At 48.7% G+C, this 17,118-nt stretch overlaps 9 non-coding genes across 9 annotated transcripts; all 9 read right to left on the reverse strand.

Moving 5' to 3' along the window:
- Positions 1-242: 242 nt before the first annotated feature.
- Positions 243-315, reverse strand: TRNAV-CAC (transfer RNA valine (anticodon CAC)). Its single transcript has one exon. It is a non-coding gene; the product is annotated as a tRNA-Val (tRNA).
- Positions 316-3,396: 3,081 nt separating this feature from the next.
- Positions 3,397-3,508, reverse strand: TRNAL-CAA (transfer RNA leucine (anticodon CAA)). The gene is made up of 2 exons: positions 3,471-3,508; positions 3,397-3,442 (listed from the first exon to the last, which is right to left on the reverse strand). It is a non-coding gene; the product is annotated as a tRNA-Leu (tRNA).
- Positions 3,509-3,815: 307 nt separating this feature from the next.
- Positions 3,816-3,888, reverse strand: TRNAV-CAC (transfer RNA valine (anticodon CAC)). Its single transcript has one exon. It is a non-coding gene; the product is annotated as a tRNA-Val (tRNA).
- Positions 3,889-7,388: 3,500 nt separating this feature from the next.
- Positions 7,389-7,461, reverse strand: TRNAV-CAC (transfer RNA valine (anticodon CAC)). The gene has a single exon. It is a non-coding gene; the product is annotated as a tRNA-Val (tRNA).
- Positions 7,462-10,541: 3,080 nt separating this feature from the next.
- On the reverse strand, positions 10,542-10,653 carry TRNAL-CAA (transfer RNA leucine (anticodon CAA)). The gene is made up of 2 exons: positions 10,616-10,653; positions 10,542-10,587 (listed from the first exon to the last, which is right to left on the reverse strand). It is a non-coding gene; the product is annotated as a tRNA-Leu (tRNA).
- A 307-nt stretch (positions 10,654-10,960) lies between these two features.
- TRNAV-CAC (transfer RNA valine (anticodon CAC)) lies at positions 10,961-11,033 on the reverse strand. Its single transcript has one exon. It is a non-coding gene; the product is annotated as a tRNA-Val (tRNA).
- Positions 11,034-14,114: 3,081 nt separating this feature from the next.
- Positions 14,115-14,226, reverse strand: TRNAL-CAA (transfer RNA leucine (anticodon CAA)). The gene is made up of 2 exons: positions 14,189-14,226; positions 14,115-14,160 (listed from the first exon to the last, which is right to left on the reverse strand). It is a non-coding gene; the product is annotated as a tRNA-Leu (tRNA).
- A 307-nt stretch (positions 14,227-14,533) lies between these two features.
- On the reverse strand, positions 14,534-14,606 carry TRNAV-CAC (transfer RNA valine (anticodon CAC)). Its single transcript has one exon. It is a non-coding gene; the product is annotated as a tRNA-Val (tRNA).
- A 388-nt stretch (positions 14,607-14,994) lies between these two features.
- TRNAP-AGG (transfer RNA proline (anticodon AGG)) lies at positions 14,995-15,066 on the reverse strand. The gene has a single exon. It is a non-coding gene; the product is annotated as a tRNA-Pro (tRNA).
- Between the last annotated feature and the right edge of the window lie 2,052 nt (positions 15,067-17,118).

A 17,118-nucleotide genomic window follows, 5' to 3' on the forward strand; every position in this document is an offset into this window, starting at 1 on the left:
CCTATCAAAGTCACAGCTTTAAAGGCCCCACAATATAACATGGCCAAGAAAAAAAAAAAAAAACAGAACAAGAAACAATGCACATGCACGACCACCGAGGGATGCAGATAACTTTTTAGCGTCCTGCAATAGTAAAGCACGTTTTACACAGGTCACAAGTTTTTAAAGGTCATTTCTGTCTAAGTGTGCATTGAGAGAGACTGAGGTTTTAGGGAGCAAACACAAAAGCTGCTGCTGCCAAGTGTTTCTGCCCGGTCTCGAACCGGGGACCTTTCGCATGTGAGGCAAACATGATAACCACTACACTACAGAAACAAGCTTGCTGGTTTGACTGAAGGAGCACAGTTCCCCTCATATGTTTGCACGATTTCCTCTATACTTTATCAGCAGTTGCTCGGAATGCGAGGGGTAAGTGTGAAAATTGCAGCGGTGTCAGCCAGCATGCATACACTCAGACGTCCTGAAAAATCCCACAGCTGCGGGCAGAGACAGACAAATATCTGATGCCTAAATGCCAGGAAGGAGAGCCTGTGAAATCATCACACAGGGCGCACTGAGAGCAAGCAGGAAGGAAGCCAAGGCATTGTAATCCATTTTTCGCCTGAGGCAAAAAATATGTTTTGCGCAACAATGCTTCGAGTGGAATGAGAAATGTTGAGGGGTTGTGTATTTTGAGCAGGATTTGATTGTTTTCCGCTAAAATGGGCTCGTCCTGGATTTGAACCTGGGACCTCTCGCACCCTAAGCGAGAATCAAACCCCTAGACCAACGAGCCTGGGCACAGAAATGCGACGGCTCCGACCCTGCTCGGAGGGTTGGTGACAGAGAGTGGGAGACTACATCCCAAAGCAAGAAACTGCACATGGTGCTCTCTTCTGCAGTACGACTAGAGTCATTTGCATGGTCTTCATCGAACATGACATAAAAAGCCTCTATCCTTTAGACATTTTGGCCCAGATTTACAAGAAAATGACTAAGCGCGACGCTGTGCCAAATTTGCAAGCCCCACGCGCCGTCATTTTCAAAATGCAGGGAAGCGCCGTATTTAGTAGAATACAGCGCACCCCTGTGCTTCCCCCTGCGCCAGCTCTAAATTAGCTGCTGAGCGCCAACGCAGCCGTTCTTGCACCATGGTACAACGATGACTGCGTTGAGGGGGAAATTGTTTTTGTGCAGGAAGGGACACCTTCCTGCCCCAAAAAAAAATCTTCAATGGTGATTTGCTCTTACTTCTATGTGTGCTGCAGAATGCATCACACATAGAAAGAGCAAAAACAAGGAGAAATGAAAACATTTCTCCTCAGTGCGCCACTCTAACGACACCCCTGGGATGGCGTTGGATTTTGGTGCTGACGCAGATTTACGCCAACTCCTAAATCTGGAGCAGCATCAAAATGCTATGGTGTTGCTGTGGCACACTCCCAACAACACCCATTGCACGCCCCTTCCAGGGAACGCGCTGCGTGCTAAGGGGCCGTATTTACAAGGTGGTGTTAAGCCACAAAAAGTGGCTGAACGCCATCTTGTAAATACCGCGCAGTGCGTAGTGCCACCGGGGCGTCACTAAAAGTGATGCTCCGGTGGCGATAGGGCCTTGTAAGTCTGGCACTTTATTTGCTCAAGGTGTGTGTTCTTGGTGAGGGCAGGAAAGCTATTTTCGCTCTCGTACCTTCCTTCCTTGGGTGGCTTGAATGCTGTAGGCTCAGGCTTCATTGCAAAGGTCAAACAGTGAGCAACTGACTGCCGTAAGCTGGCGCAACTCCTCTTGGTGAGCTGTGACAGATGCCCCAGGAGCGTAGTACCTCACGATGGTGAGGGATAGACACAGTCTCTTTTATCTCAGCTTGCCTGTCAGGTGAGGCAAGAAATGCAAATACTGTGAAAAAGCCCAGCGACTAGAACCAGGGACCTTTCGCATGTGAGGTGCGCATGATAACCACTACACTAGACAAACAGACACACTTGCCGGCTTGCTTCATGTGGCTATGCATTGTACTGGAACCACCACACTATGGAAACAGACACACCTGCTTGCTTTATGTGGCTATGCATTGGACTGGGATGCAAGGATGAGGGCCAATGTTCATGACGCTCAAAGCTGAGCCTTTCGGAACACGATCTCTTCCCTTGGAAGAAAGGAACTGGGATCACTTTCATTCCAAGAGGTGATTTCAGAACTGGACCCGAAATTACCATGGAGAAGCACTGTGCATTTAATGTTCCTACGAGCACTGCTGCTCCAGCACAGAAAAGCAGTTGCAAAGAAATCTCGCATACCTTCATGATGCTGAACCGTCTCGACGCCAGTATAAAGCATGTATTGCATTGCAACATGACATCTTACAAGAGTGAAAAGCAGAAATACTCCTGTTTAAAACACAGACTGAACCTATAAAGGTAGGGGTTTGTCTGGGATTTGAACCGAGGTCCTCTCACACCCGAAGCGAGAATCATACCCCTATACCAACTAGACTGCCGCTGCATAGTCATTTGAAACATCTTCTGAAGCGTCTTTCCGAAAAGCAGGGCCATTTGGAGGCTCTCTCTCTCTAAGCGTGCCATAGCAATTGATGTTTTCTGTCAAGGATTTTTTGTTTGTCTCTAGCAAGGCAAGAGGTAGTCAAAATGCCCTGTGCCAGTGAGCTGAACTAGGGCACTGATGTGAAAAGCAGACCCTTTCTGGTAGTTGTAACCCGCTGCAAGTCATGGACCCTTGCACCTTAGACTTCCCAACCAGAAGCACTGAAGGGCCTGCTAGCTCTTGAGCCAGAGGAGCATGCCTCTTGGATTCAAGCACACTTGCTCGATCAGCGCTCGATCAGGCGAGATTTATATTAGTGGCTCATAGGCCTGAAACACTCACCTGGGAGACGCAGGGTGGCTGATTTCCCGGAATGGCCCTTGATGGGGAAATCACCTCCTTTCCCCCGCCTCATTTCAGAATTGTGTGCTAGTCGCAAGACAGTGTTCAGGGGTTCATGGGTACTGCCTACTCCCAGCTGCCTCTCTGTCTTCTTCATGTAAATTGCAAGTCACGAGGAGGCACCATTGCCAATATGCTCCGCCCACCTAACCAAGAAACCTAGTTTGAGCTTGTCTGCCTGTGTTGTTGCAGGGGCAGTGTCTTCTTTGCCCAAAAGGTGGCAGGAGAGCCTCACTTCAAACGATAGAATCAACTGCTTAAGTAGAAACCAGCATGGTAGTTACTGTCATAAAGTGCAGCTCTAACAGAAGGTGTGCCTGAGACGCCCCTTCCAGTAATACACAGCATTTTGATTGAGGGCCCAGCCGATGGGTTGGTGGATTTCTCCTCACATGCCACAGCAGCTTCCAAAGATAGTGGTGTGAGGAGCTGGCTCTGCAAGCAGAGCAAGATTTAAGGGAAGAAAATACACCTGTCAGAAGTGGGATTTGAACCCACGCCTCCATGAAGAGACCAGAAGGCTCAGCTTCACTGAAGATCAAGCTCTCTTGAGTCTGGCGCCTTAGACCACTCGGCCATCCTGACAGCCAAAACAGTGTGCAGGTCGGACTCTTCAGTCTGCACTTGTTGATTTTGCCACTTGCAATGTTCCTATCAAAGTCACAGCTTTAAAGGCCCCACAATATAACATGGCCAAGAAAAAAAAAAAAAAACAGAACAAGAAACAATGCACATGCACGACCACCGAGGGATGCAGATAACTTTTTAGCGTCCTGCAATAGTAAAGCATGTTTTACACAGGTCACAAGTTTTTAAAGGTCATTTCTGTCTAAGTGTGCATTGAGAGAGACTGAGGTTTTAGGGAGCAAACACAAAAGCTGCTGCTGCCAAGTGTTTCTGCCCGGTCTCGAACCGGGGACCTTTCGCGTGTGAGGCAAACGTGATAACCACTACACTACAGAAACAAGCTTGCTGGTTTGACTGAAGGAGCACAGTTCCCCTCATATGTTTGCACGATTTCCTCTATACTTTATCAGCAGTTGCTTGGAATGCGAGGGGTAAGTGTGAAAATTGCAGCGGTGTCAGCCAGCATGCATACACTCAGACATCCTGAAAAATCCCACAGCTGCGGGCAGAGACAGACAAATATCTGATGCCTAAATGCCAGGAAGGAGAGCCTGTGAAATCATCACACAGGGCGCACTGAGAGCAAGCAGGAAGGAAGCCAAGGCATTGTAATCCATTTTTCGCCTGAGGCAAAAAATAAGTTTTGCGCAACAATGCTTCGAGTGGAATGAGAAATGTTGAGGGGTTGTGTATTTTGAGCAGGATTTGATTGTTTTCCGCTAAAATGTGCTCGTCTGGGACTTGAACCTGGGACCTCTCGCACCCTAAGCGAGAATCATACCCCTAGACCAACGAGCCTGGGCACAGAAATGCAACGGCTCCGACCCTGCTCGGAGGGTTGGTGACAGAGAGTGGGAGACTACATCCCAAAGCAAGAAACTGCACATGGTGCTCTCTTCTGCAGTACGACTAGAGTCATTTGCATGGTCTTCATCGAACATGACATAAAAAGCCTCTATCCTTTAGACATTTTGGCCCAGATTTACAAGAAAATGACTAAGCGCGACGCTGTGCCAAATTTGCAAGCCCCACGCGCCGTCATTTTCAAAATGCAGGGAAGCACCGTATTTAGTAGAATACAGCGCACCCCTGTGCTTCCCCCTGCGCCAGCTCTAAATTAGCTGCTGAGCGCCAACGCAGCCGTTCTTGCACCATGGTACAAGGATGACTGCGTTGAGGGGGAAATTGTTTTTGTGCAGGAAGGGACACCTTCCTGCCCCAAAAAAAAATCTTCAATGGTGATTTGCTCTTACTTCTATGTGTGCTGCAGAATGCATCACACATAGAAAGAGCAAAAACAAGGAGAAATGAAAACATTTCTCCTCAGTGCGCCACTCTAACGACACCCCTGGGATGGCGTTGGATTTTGGTGCTGACGCAGATTTACGCCAACTCCTAAATCTGGAGCAGCATCAAAATGCTATGGTGTTGCTGTGGCACACTCCCAACAACACCCATTGCACGCCCCTTCCAGGGAACGCGCTGCGTGCTAAGGGGCCGTATTTACAAGGTGGTGTTAAGCCACAAAAAGTGGCTGAACGGCATCTTGTAAATACCGCGCAGTGCATAGTGCCACCGGGGCGTCACTAAAAGTGATGCTCCGGTGGCGATAGGGCCTTGTAAGTCTGGCACTTTATTTGCTCAAGGTGTGTGTTCTTGGTGAGGGCAGGAAAGCTATTTTCGCTCTCGTACCTTCCTTCCTTGGCTGGCTTGAATGCTGTAGGCTCAGGCTTCATTGCAAAGGTCAAACAGTGAGCAACTGACTGCCGTAAGCTGGCGCAACTCCTCTTGGTGAGCTGTGACAGATGCCCCAGGAGCGTAGTACCTCACGATGGTGAGGGATAGACACAGTCTCTTTTATCTCAGCTTGCCTGTCAGGTGAGGCAGGAAATGCAAATACTGTGAAAAAGCCCAGCGACTCGAACCAGGGACCTTTCGCATGTGAGGTGCGCATGATAACCACTACACTAGACAAACAGACACACTTGCCGGCTTGCTTCATGTGGCTATGCATTGTACTGGAACCACCACACTATGGAAACAGACACACCTGCTTGCTTTATGTGGCTATGCATTGGACTGGGATGCAAGGATGAGGGCCAATGTTCATGACGCTCAAAGCTGAGCCTTCCGGAACACGATCTCTTCCCTTGGAAGAAAGGAACTGGGATCACTTTCATTCCAAGAGGTGATTTCAGAACTGGACCCGAAATTACCATGGAGAAGCACTGTGCATTTAATGTTCCTACGAGCACTGCTGCTCCAGCACAGAAAAGCAGTTGCAAAGAAATCTCGCATACCTTCATGATGCTGAACCGTCTCGACGCCAGTATAAAGCATGTATTGCATTGCAACATGACATCTTACAAGAGTGAAAAGCAGAAATACTCCTGTTTAAAACACAGACTGAACCTATAAAGGTAGGGGTTTGTGTGGGATTTGAACCGAGGTCCTCTCACACCCGAAGCGAGAATCATACCCCTATACCAACTAGACTGCCGCTGCATAGTCATTTGAAACATCTTCTGAAGCGTCTTTCCGAAAAGCAGGGCCATTTGGAGGCTCTCTCTCTCTAAGCGTGCCATAGCAATTGATGTTTTCTGTCAAGGATTTTTTGTTTGTCTCTAGCAAGGCAAGAGGTAGTCAAAATGCCCTGTGCCAGTGAGCTGAACTAGGGCACTGATGTGAAAAGCAGACCCTTTCTGGTAGTTGTAACCCGCTGCAAGTCATGGACCCTTGCACCTTAGACTTCCCATCCAGAAGCACTGAAGGGCCTGCTAGCTCTTGAGCCAGAGGAGCATGCCTCTTGGATTCAAGCACACTTGCTCGATCAGCGCTCGATCAGGCGAGATTTATATTAGTGGCTCATAGGCCTGAAACACTCACCTGGGAGACGCAGGGTGGCTGATTTCCCGGAATGGCCCTTGATGGGGAAATCACCTCCTTTCCCCCGCCTCATTTCAGAATTGTGTGCTAGTCGCAAGACAGTGTTCAGGGGTTCATGGGTACTGCCTACTCCCAGCTGCCTCTCTGTCTTCTTCATGTAAATTGCAAGTCACGAGGAGGCACCATTGCCAATATGCTCCGCCCACCTAACCAAGAAACCTAGTTTGAGCTTGTCTGCCTGTGTTGTTGCAGGGGCAGTGTCTTCTTTGCCCAAAAGGTGGCAGGAGAGCCTCACTTCAAACGATAGAATCAACTGCTTAAGTAGAAACCAGCATGGTAGTTACTGTCATAAAGTGCAGCTCTAACAGAAGGTGTGCCTGAGACGCCCCTTCCAGTAATACACAGAATTTTGATTGAGGGCCCAGCCGATGGGTTGGTGGATTTCTCCTCACATGCCACAGCAGCTTCCAAAGATAGTGGTGTGAGGAGCTGGCTCTGCAAGCAGAGCAAGATTTAAGGGAAGAAAATACACCTGTCAGAAGTGGAATTTGAACCCACGCCTCCATGAAGAGACCAGAAGGCTCAGCTTCACTGAAGATCAAGCTCTCTTGAGTCTGGCGCCTTAGACCACTCGGCCATCCTGACAGCCAAAACAGTGTGCAGGTCGGACTCTTCAGTCTGCACTTGTTGATTTTGCCGCTTGCAATGTTCCTATCAAAGTCACAGCTTTAAAGGCCCCACAATATAACATGGCCAAGAAAAAAAAAAAAAAACAGAACAAGAAACAATGCACATGCACGACCACCGAGGGATGCAGATAACTTTTTAGCGTCCTGCAATAGTAAAGCACGTTTTACACAGGTCACAAGTTTTTAAAGGTCATTTCTGTCTAAGTGTGCATTGAGAGAGACTGAGGTTTTAGGGAGCAAACACAAAAGCTGCTGCTGCCAAGTGTTTCTGCCCGGTCTCGAACCGGGGACCTTTCGCGTGTGAGGCGAACGTGATAACCACTACACTACAGAAACAAGCTTGCTGGTTTGACTGAAGGAGCACAGTTCCCCTCATATGTTTGCACGATTTCCTCTATACTTTATCAGCAGTTGCTTGGAATGCGAGGGGTAAGTGTGAAAATTGCAGCGGTGTCAGCCAGCATGCATACACTCAGACGTCCTGAAAAATCCCACAGCTGCGGGCAGAGACAGACAAATATCTGATGCCTAAATGCCAGGAAGGAGAGCCTGTGAAATCATCACACAGGGCGCACTGAGAGCAAGCAGGAAGGAAGCCAAGGCATTGTAATCCATTTTTCGCCTGAGGCAAAAAATATGTTTTGCGCAACAATGCTTCGAATGGAATGAGAAATGTTGAGGGGTTGTGTATTTTGAGCAGGATTTGATTGTTTTCCGCTAAAATGGGCTCGACCGGGATTTGAACCTGGGACCTCTCGCACCCTAAGCGAGAATCATACCCCTAGACCAACGAGCCTGGGCACAGAAATGCAACGGCTCCGACCCTGCTCGGAGGGTTGGTGACAGAGAGTGGGAGACTACATCCCAAAGCAAGAAACTGCACATGGTGCTCTCTTCTGCAGTACGACTAGAGTCATTTGCATGGTCTTCATCGAACATGACATAAAAAGCCTCTATCCTTTAGACATTTTGGCCCAGATTTACAAGAAAATGACTAAGCGCGACGCTGTGCCAAATTTGCAAGCCCCACGCGCCGTCATTTTCAAAATGCAGGGAAGCGCCGTATTTAGTAGAATACAGCGCACCCCTGTGCTTCCCCCTGCGCCAGCTCTAAATTAGCTGCTGAGCGCCAACGCAGCCGTTCTTGCACCATGGTACAAGGATGACTGCGTTGAGGGGGAAATTGTTTTTGTGCAGGAAGGGACACCTTCCTGCCCAAAAAAAAAATCTTCAATGGTGATTTGCTCTTACTTCTATGTGTGCTGCAGAATGCATCACACATAGAAAGAGCAAAAACAAGGAGAAATGAAAACATTTCTCCTCAGTGCGCCACTCTAACGACACCCCTGGGATGGCGTTGGATTTTTGTGCTGACGCAGATTTACGCCAACTCCTAAATCTGGAGCAGCATCAAAATGCTATGGTGTTGCTGTGGCACACTCCCAACAACACCCATTGCACGCCCCTTCCAGGGAACGCGCTGCGTGCTAAGGGGCCGTATTTACAAGGTGTGTTAAGCCACAAAAAGTGGCTGAACGCCATCTTGTAAATACCGCGCAGTGCATAGTGCCACCGGGGCGTCACTAAAAGTGATGCTCCGGTGGCGATAGGGCCTTGTAAGTCTGGCACTTTATTTGCTCAAGGTGTGTGTTCTTGGTGAGGGCAGGAAAGCTATTTTCGCTCTCGTACCTTCCTTCCTTGGCTGGCTTGAATGCTGTAGGCTCAGGCTTCATTGCAAAGGTCAAACAGTGAGCAACTGACTGCCGTAAGCTGGCGCAACTCCTCTTGGTGAGCTGTGACAGATGCCCCAGGAGCGTAGTACCTCACGATGGTGAGGGATAGACACAGTCTCTTTTATCTCAGCTTGCCTGTCAGGTGAGGCAGGAAATGCAAATACTGTGAAAAAGCCCAGCGACTCGAACCAGGGACCTTTCGCATGTGAGGTGCGCATGATAACCACTACACTAGACAAACAGACACACTTGCCGGCTTGCTTCATGTGGCTATGCATTGTACTGGAACCACCACACTATGGAAACAGACACACCTGCTTGCTTTATGTGGCTATGCATTGGACTGGGATGCAAGGATGAGGGCCAATGTTCATGACGCTCAAAGCTGAGCCTTCCGGAACACGATCTCTTCCCTTGGAAGAAAGGAACTGGGATCACTTTCATTCCAAGAGGTGATTTCAGAACTGGACCCGAAATTACCATGGAGAAGCACTGTGCATTTAATGTTCCTACGAGCACTGCTGCTCCAGCACAGAAAAGCAGTTGCAAAGAAATCTCGCATACCTTCATGATGCTGAACCGTCTTGACGCCAGTATAAAGCATGTATTGCATTGCAACATGACATCTTACAAGAGTGAAAAGCAGAAATACTCCTGTTTAAAACACAGACTGAACCTATAAAGGTAGGGGTTTGTCTGGGATTTGAACCGAGGTCCTCTCACACCCGAAGCGAGAATCATACCCCTATACCAACTAGACTGCCGCTGCATAGTCATTTGAAACATCTTCTGAAGCGTCTTTCCGAAAAGCAGGGCCATTTGGAGGCTCTCTCTCTCTAAGCGTGCCATAGCAATTGATGTTTTCTGTCAAGGATTTTTTGTTTGTCTCTAGCAAGGCAAGAGGTAGTCAAAATGCCCTGTGCCAGTGAGCTGAACTAGGGCACTGATGTGAAAAGCAGACCCTTTCTGGTAGTTGTAACCCGCTGCAAGTCATGGACCCTTGCACCTTAGACTTCCCAACCAGAAGCACTGAAGGGCCTGCTAGCTCTTGAGCCAGAGGAGCATGCCTCTTGGATTCAAGCACACTTGCTCGATCAGCGCTCGATCAGGCGAGATCGATATTAGTGGCTCATAGGCCTGAAACACTCACCTGGGAGACGCAGGGTGGCTGATTTCCCGGAATGGCCCTTGATGGGGAAATCACCTCCTTTCCCCCGCCTCATTTCAGAATTGTGTGCTAGTCGCAAGACAGTGTTCAGGGGTTCATGGGTACTGCCTACTCCCAGCTGCCTCTCTGTCTTCTTCATGTAAATTGCAAGTCACGAGGAGGCACCATTGCCAATATGCTCCGCCCACCTAACCAAGAAACCTAGTTTGAGCTTGTCTGCCTGTGTTGTTGCAGGGGCAGTGTCTTCTTTGCCCAAAAGGTGGCAGGAGAGCCTCACTTCAAACGATAGAATCAACTGCTTAAGTAGAAACCAGCATGGTAGTTACTGTCATAAAGTGCAGCTCTAACAGAAGGTGTGCCTGAGACGCCCCTTCCAGTAATACACAGAATTTTGATTGAGGGCCCAGCCGATGGGTTGGTGGATTTCTCCTCACATGCCACAGCAGCTTCCAAAGATAGTGGTGTGAGGAGCTGGCTCTGCAAGCAGAGCAAGATTTAAGGGAAGAAAATACACCTGTCAGAAGTGGGATTTGAACCCACGCCTCCATGAAGAGACCAGAAGGCTCAGCTTCACTGAAGATCAAGCTCTCTTGAGTCTGGCGCCTTAGACCACTCGGCCATCCTGACAGCCAAAACAGTGTGCAGGTCGGACTCTTCAGTCTGCACTTGTTGATTTTGCCGCTTGCAATGTTCCTATCAAAGTCACAGCTTTAAAGGCCCCACAATATAACATGGCCAAGAAAAAAAAAAAAAAACAGAACAAGAAACAATGCACATGCACGACCACCGAGGGATGCAGATAACTTTTTAGCGTCCTGCAATAGTAAAGCACGTTTTACACAGGTCACAAGTTTTTAAAGGTCATTTCTGTCTAAGTGTGCATTGAGAGAGACTGAGGTTTTAGGGAGCAAACACAAAAGCTGCTGCTGCCAAGTGTTTCTGTCCGGTCTCGAACCGGGGACCTTTCGCATGTGAGGCGAACGTGATAACCACTACACTACAGAAACAAGCTTGCTGGTTTGACTGAAGGAGCACAGTTCCCCTCATATGTTTGCACGATTTCCTCTATACTTTATCAGCAGTTGCTCGGAATGCGAGGGGTAAGTGTGAAAATTGCAGCGGTGTCAGCCAGCATGCATACACTCAGACGTCCTGAAAAATCCCACAGCTGCGGGCAGAGACAGACAAATATCTGATGCCTAAATGCCAGGAAGGAGAGCCTGTGAAATCATCACACAGGGCGCACTGAGAGCAAGCAGGAAGGAAGCCAAGGCATTGTAATCCATTTTTCGCCTGAGGCAAAAAATATGTTTTGCGCAACAATGCTTCGAGTGGAATGAGAAATGTTGAGGGGTTGTGTATTTTGAGCAGGATTTGATTGTTTTCCGCTAAAATGGGCTTGTCCGGGATTTGAACCTGGGACCTCTCGCACCCTAAGCGAGAATCATACCCCTAGACCAACGAGCCTGGGCACAGAAATGCAACGGCTCCGACCCTGCTCGGAGGGTTGGTGACAGAGAGTGGGAGACTACATCCCAAAGCAAGAAACTGCACATGGTGCTCTCTTCTGCAGTACGACTAGAGTCATTTGCATGGTCTTCATTGAACATGACATAAAAAGCCTCTATCCTTTAGACATTTTGGCCCAGATTTACAAGAAAATGACTAAGCGCGACGCTGTGCCAAATTTGCAAGCCCCACGCACCGTCATTTTCAAAATGCAGGGAAGCGCCGTATTTAGTAGAATACAGCACACCCCTGTGCTTCCCCCTGCGCCAGCTCTAAATTAGCTGCTGAGCGCCAACGCAGCCGTTCTTGCACCATGGTACAAGGATGACTGCGTTGAGGGGGAAATTGTTTTTGTGCAGGAAGGGACACCTTCCTGCCCAAAAAAAAAATCTTCAATGGTGATTTGCTCTTACTTCTATGTGTGCTGCAGAATGCATCACACATAGAAAGAGCAAAAACAAGGAGAAATGAAAACATTTCTCCTCAGTGCGCCACTCTAACGACACCCCTGGGATGGCGTTGGATTTTGGTGCTGACGCAGATTTACGCCAACTCCTAAATCTGGAGCAGCATCAAAATGCTATGGTGTTGCTGTGGCACACTCCCAACAACACCCATTGCACGCCCCTTCCAGGGAACGCGCTGCGTGCTAAGGGGCCGTATTTACAAGGTGGTGTTAAGCCACAAAAAGTGGCTGAACGCCATCTTGTAAATACCGCGCAGTGCATAGTGCCACCGGGGCGTCACTAAAAGTGATGCTCCGGTGGCGATAGGGCCTTGTAAGTCTGGCACTTTATTTGCTCAAGGTGTGTGTTCTTGGTGAGGGCAGGAAAGCTATTTTCGCTCTCGTACCTTCCTTCCTTGGCTGGCTTGAATGCTGTAGGCTCAGGCTTCATTGCAAAGGTCAAACAGTGAGCAACTGACTGCCGTAAGCTGGCGCAACTCCTCTTGGTGAGCTGTGACAGATGCCCCAGGAGCGTAGTACCTCACGATGGTGAGGGATAGACACAGTCTCTTTTATCTCAGCTTGCCTGTCAGGTGAGGCAGGAAATGCAAATACTGTGAAAAAGCCCAGCGACTCGAACCAGGGACCTTTCGCATGTGAGGTGCGCATGATAACCACTACACTAGACAAACAGACACACTTGCCGGCTTGCTTCATGTGGCTATGCATTGTACTGGAACCACCACACTATGGAAACAGACACACCTGCTTGCTTTATGTGGCTATGCATTGGACTGGGATGCAAGGATGAGGGCCAATGTTCATGACGCTCAAAGCTGAGCCTTCCGGAACACGATCTCTTCCCTTGGAAGAAAGGAACTGGGATCACTTTCATTCCAAGAGGTGATTTCAGAACTGGACCCGAAATTACCATGGAGAAGCACTGTGCATTTAATGTTCCTACGAGCACTGCTGCTCCAGCACAGAAAAGCAGTTGCAAAGAAATCTCGCATACCTTCATGATGCTGAACCGTCTCGACGCCAGTATAAAGCATGTATTGCATTGCAACATGACATCTTACAAGAGTGAAAAGCAGAAATACTCCTGTTTAAAACACAGACTGAACCTATAAAGGTAGGGGTTTGTCTGGGATTTGAACCGAGGTCCTCTCACACCCGAAGCGAGAATCATACCCCTATACCAACTAGACTGCCGCTGCATAGTCATTTGAAACATCTTCTGAAGCGTCTTTCCGAAAAGCAGGGCCATTTGGAGGCTCTCTCTCTCTAAGCGTGCCATAGCAATTGATGTTTTCTGTCAAGGATTTTTTGTTTGTCTCTAGCAAGGCAAGAGGTAGTCAAAATGCCCTGTGCCAGTGAGCTGAACTAGGGCACTGATGTGAAAAGCAGACCCTTTCTGGTAGTTGTAACCCGCTGCAAGTCATGGACCCTTGCACCTTAGACTTCCCAACCAGAAGCACTGAAGGGCCTGCTAGCTCTTGAGCCAGAGGAGCATGCCTCTTGGATTCAAGCACACTTGCTCGATCAGCGCTCGATCAGGCGAGATCGATATTAGTGGCTCATAGGCCTGAAACACTCACCTGGGAGACGCAGGGTGGCTGATTTCCCGGAATGGCCCTTGATGGGGAAATCACCTCCTTTCCCCCGCCTCATTTCAGAATTGTGTGCTAGTCGCAAGACAGTGTTCAGGGGTTCATGGGTACTGCCTACTCCCAGCTGCCTCTCTGTCTTCTTCATGTAAATTGCAAGTCACGAGGAGGCACCATTGCCAATATGCTCCGCCCACCTAACCAAGAAACCTAGTTTGAGCTTGTCTGCCTGTGTTGTTGCAGGGGCAGTGTCTTCTTTGCCCAAAAGGTGGCAGGAGAGCCTCACTTCAAACGATAGAATCAACTGCTTAAGTAGAAACCAGCATGGTAGTTACTGTCATAAAGTGCAGCTCTAACAGAAGGTGTGCCTGAGACGCCCCTTCCAGTAATACACAGAATTTTGATTGAGGGCCCAGCCGATGGGTTGGTGGATTTCTCCTCACATGCCACAGCAGCTTCCAAAGATAGTGGTGTGAGGAGCTGGCTCTGCAAGCAGAGCAAGATTTAAGGGAAGAAAATACACCTGTCAGAAGTGGGATTTGAACCCACGCCTCCATGAAGAGACCAGAAGGCTCAGCTTCACTGAAGATCAAGCTCTCTTGAGTCTGGCGCCTTAGACCACTCGGCCATCCTGACAGCCAAAAAAGTGTGCAGGTCGGACTCTTCAGTCTGCACTTGTTGATTTTGCCGCTTGCAATGTTCCTATCAAAGTCACAGCTTTAAAGGCCCCACAATATAACATGGCCAAGAAAAAAAAAAAAAAACAGAACAAGAAACAATGCACATGCACGACCACCGAGGGATGCAGATAACTTTTTAGCGTCCTGCAATAGTAAAGCACGTTTTACACAGGTCACAAGTTTTTAAAGGTCATTTCTGTCTAAGTGTGCATTGAGAGAGACTGAGGTTTTAGGGAGCAAACACAAAAGCTGCTGCTGCCAAGTGTTTCTGCCCGGTGTTGAACCGGGGACCTTTCGCGTGTGAGGCGAACGTGATAACCACTACACTACGGAAACAAGCTTGCTGGTTTGACTGAAGGAGCACAGTTCCCCTCATATGTTTGCACGATTTCCTCTATACTTTATCAGCAGTTGCTTGGAATGCGAGGGGTAAGTGTGAAAATTGCAGCGGTGTCAGCCAGCATGCATACACTCAGACGTCCTGAAAAATCCCACAGCTGCGGGCAGAGACAGACAAATATATGATGCCTAAATGCCAGGAAGGAGAGCCTGTGAAATCATCACACAGGGCGCACTGAGAGCAAGCAGGAAGGAAGCCAAGGCATTGTAATCCATTTTTCGCCTGAGGCAAAAAATATGTTTTGCGCAACAATGCTTCGAATGGAATGAGAAATGTTGAGGGGTTGTGTATTTTGAGCAGGATTTGATTGTTTTCCGCTAAAATGGGCTCGTCCGGGATTTGAACCTGGGACCTCTCGCACCCTAAGCGAGAATCATACCCCTAGACCAACGAGCCTGGGCACAGAAATGCAACGGCTCCGACCCTGCTCGGAGGGTTGGTGACAGAGAGTGGGAGACTACATCCCAAAGCAAGAAACTGCACATGGTGCTCTCTTCTGCAGTACGACTAGAGTCATTTGCATGGTCTTCATCGAACATGACATAAAAAGCCTCTATCCTTTAGACATTTTGGCCCAGATTTACAAGAAAATGACTAAGCGCGACGCTGTGCCAAATTTGCAAGCCCCACGCGCCGTCATTTTCAAAATGCAGGGAAGCGCCGTATTTAGTAGAATACAGCGCACCCCTGTGCTCCCCCCTGCGCCAGCTCTAAATTAGCTGCTGAGCGCCAACGCAGCCGTTCTTGCACCATGGTACAAGGATGACTGCGTTGAGGGGGAAATTGTTTTTGTGCAGGAAGGGACACCTTCCTGCCCAAAAAAAAAATCTTCAATGGTGATTTGCTCTTACTTCTATGTGTGCTGCAGAATGCATCACACATAGAAAGAGCAAAAACAAGGAGAAATGAAAACATTTCTCCTCAGTGCGCCACTCTAACGACACCCCTGGGATGGCGTTGGATTTTGGTGCTGACGCAGATTTACGCCAACTCCTAAATCTGGAGCAGCATCAAAATGCTATGGTGTTGCTGTGGCACACTCCCAACAACACCCATTGCACGCCCCTTCCAGGGAACGCGCTGCGTGCTAAGGGGCCGTATTTACAAGGTGGTGTTAAGCCACAAAAAGTGGCTGAACGCCATCTTGTAAATACCGCGCAGTGCATAGTGCCACAGGGGCGTCACTAAAAGTGATGCTCCGGTGGCGATAGGGCCTTGTAAGTCTGGCACTTTATTTGCTCAAGGTGTGTGTTCTTGGTGAGGGCAGGAAAGCTATTTTCGCTCTCGTACCTTCCTTCCTTGGCTGGCTTGAATGCTGTAGGCTCAGGCTTCATTGCAAAGGTCAAACAGTGAGCAACTGACTGCCGTAAGCTGGCGCAACTCCTCTTGGTGAGCTGTGACAGATGCCCCAGGAGCGTAGTACCTCACGATGGTGAGGGATAGACACAGTCTCTTTTATCTCAGCTTGCCTGTCAGGTGAGGCAGGAAATGCAAATACTGTGAAAAAGCCCAGCGACTCGAACCAGGGACCTTTCGCATGTGAGGTGCGCATGATAACCACTACACTAGACAAACAGACACACTTGCCGGCTTGCTTCATGTGGCTATGCATTGTACTGGAACCACCACACTATGGAAACAGACACACCTGCTTGCTTTATGTGGCTATGCATTGGACTGGGATGCAAGGATGAGGGCCAATGTTCATGACGCTCAAAGCTGAGCCTTCCAGAACACGATCTCTTCCCTTGGAAGAAAGGAACTGGGATCACTTTCATTCCAAGAGGTGATTTCAGAACTGGACCCGAAATTACCATGGAGAAGCACTGTGCATTTAATGTTCCTACGAGCACTGCTGCTCCAGCACAGAAAAGCAGTTGCAAAGAAATCTCGCATACCTTCATGATGCTGAACCGTCTCGACGCCAGTATAAAGCATGTATTGCATTGCAACATGACATCTTACAAGAGTGAAAAGCAGAAATACTCCTGTTTAAAACACAGACTGAACCTATAAAGGTAGGGGTTTGTCTGGGATTTGAACCGAGGTCCTCTCACACCCGAAGCGAGAATCATACCCCTATACCAACTAGACTGCCGCTGCATAGTCATTTGAAACATCTTCTGAAGCGTCTTTTCGAAAAGCAGGGCCATTTGGAGGCTCTCTCTCTCTAAGCGTGCCATAGCAATTGATGTTTTCTGTCAAGGATTTTTTGTTTGTCTCTAGCAAGGCAAGAGGTAGTCAAAATGCCCTGTGCCAGTGAGCTGAACTAGGGCACTGATGTGAAAAGCAGACCCTTTCTGGTAGTTGTAACCCGCTGCAAGTCATGGACCCTTGCACCTTAGACTTCCCAACCAGAAGCACTGAAGGGCCTGCTAGCTCTTGAGCCAGAGGAGCATGCCTCTTGGATTCAAGCACACTTGCTCGATCAGGACTCGATCAGGCGAG

This window comes from Pleurodeles waltl, chromosome 10 (genome assembly GCF_031143425.1).
Source record: "Pleurodeles waltl isolate 20211129_DDA chromosome 10, aPleWal1.hap1.20221129, whole genome shotgun sequence".
Lineage (NCBI taxonomy): Eukaryota > Metazoa > Chordata > Amphibia > Caudata > Salamandridae > Pleurodeles > Pleurodeles waltl.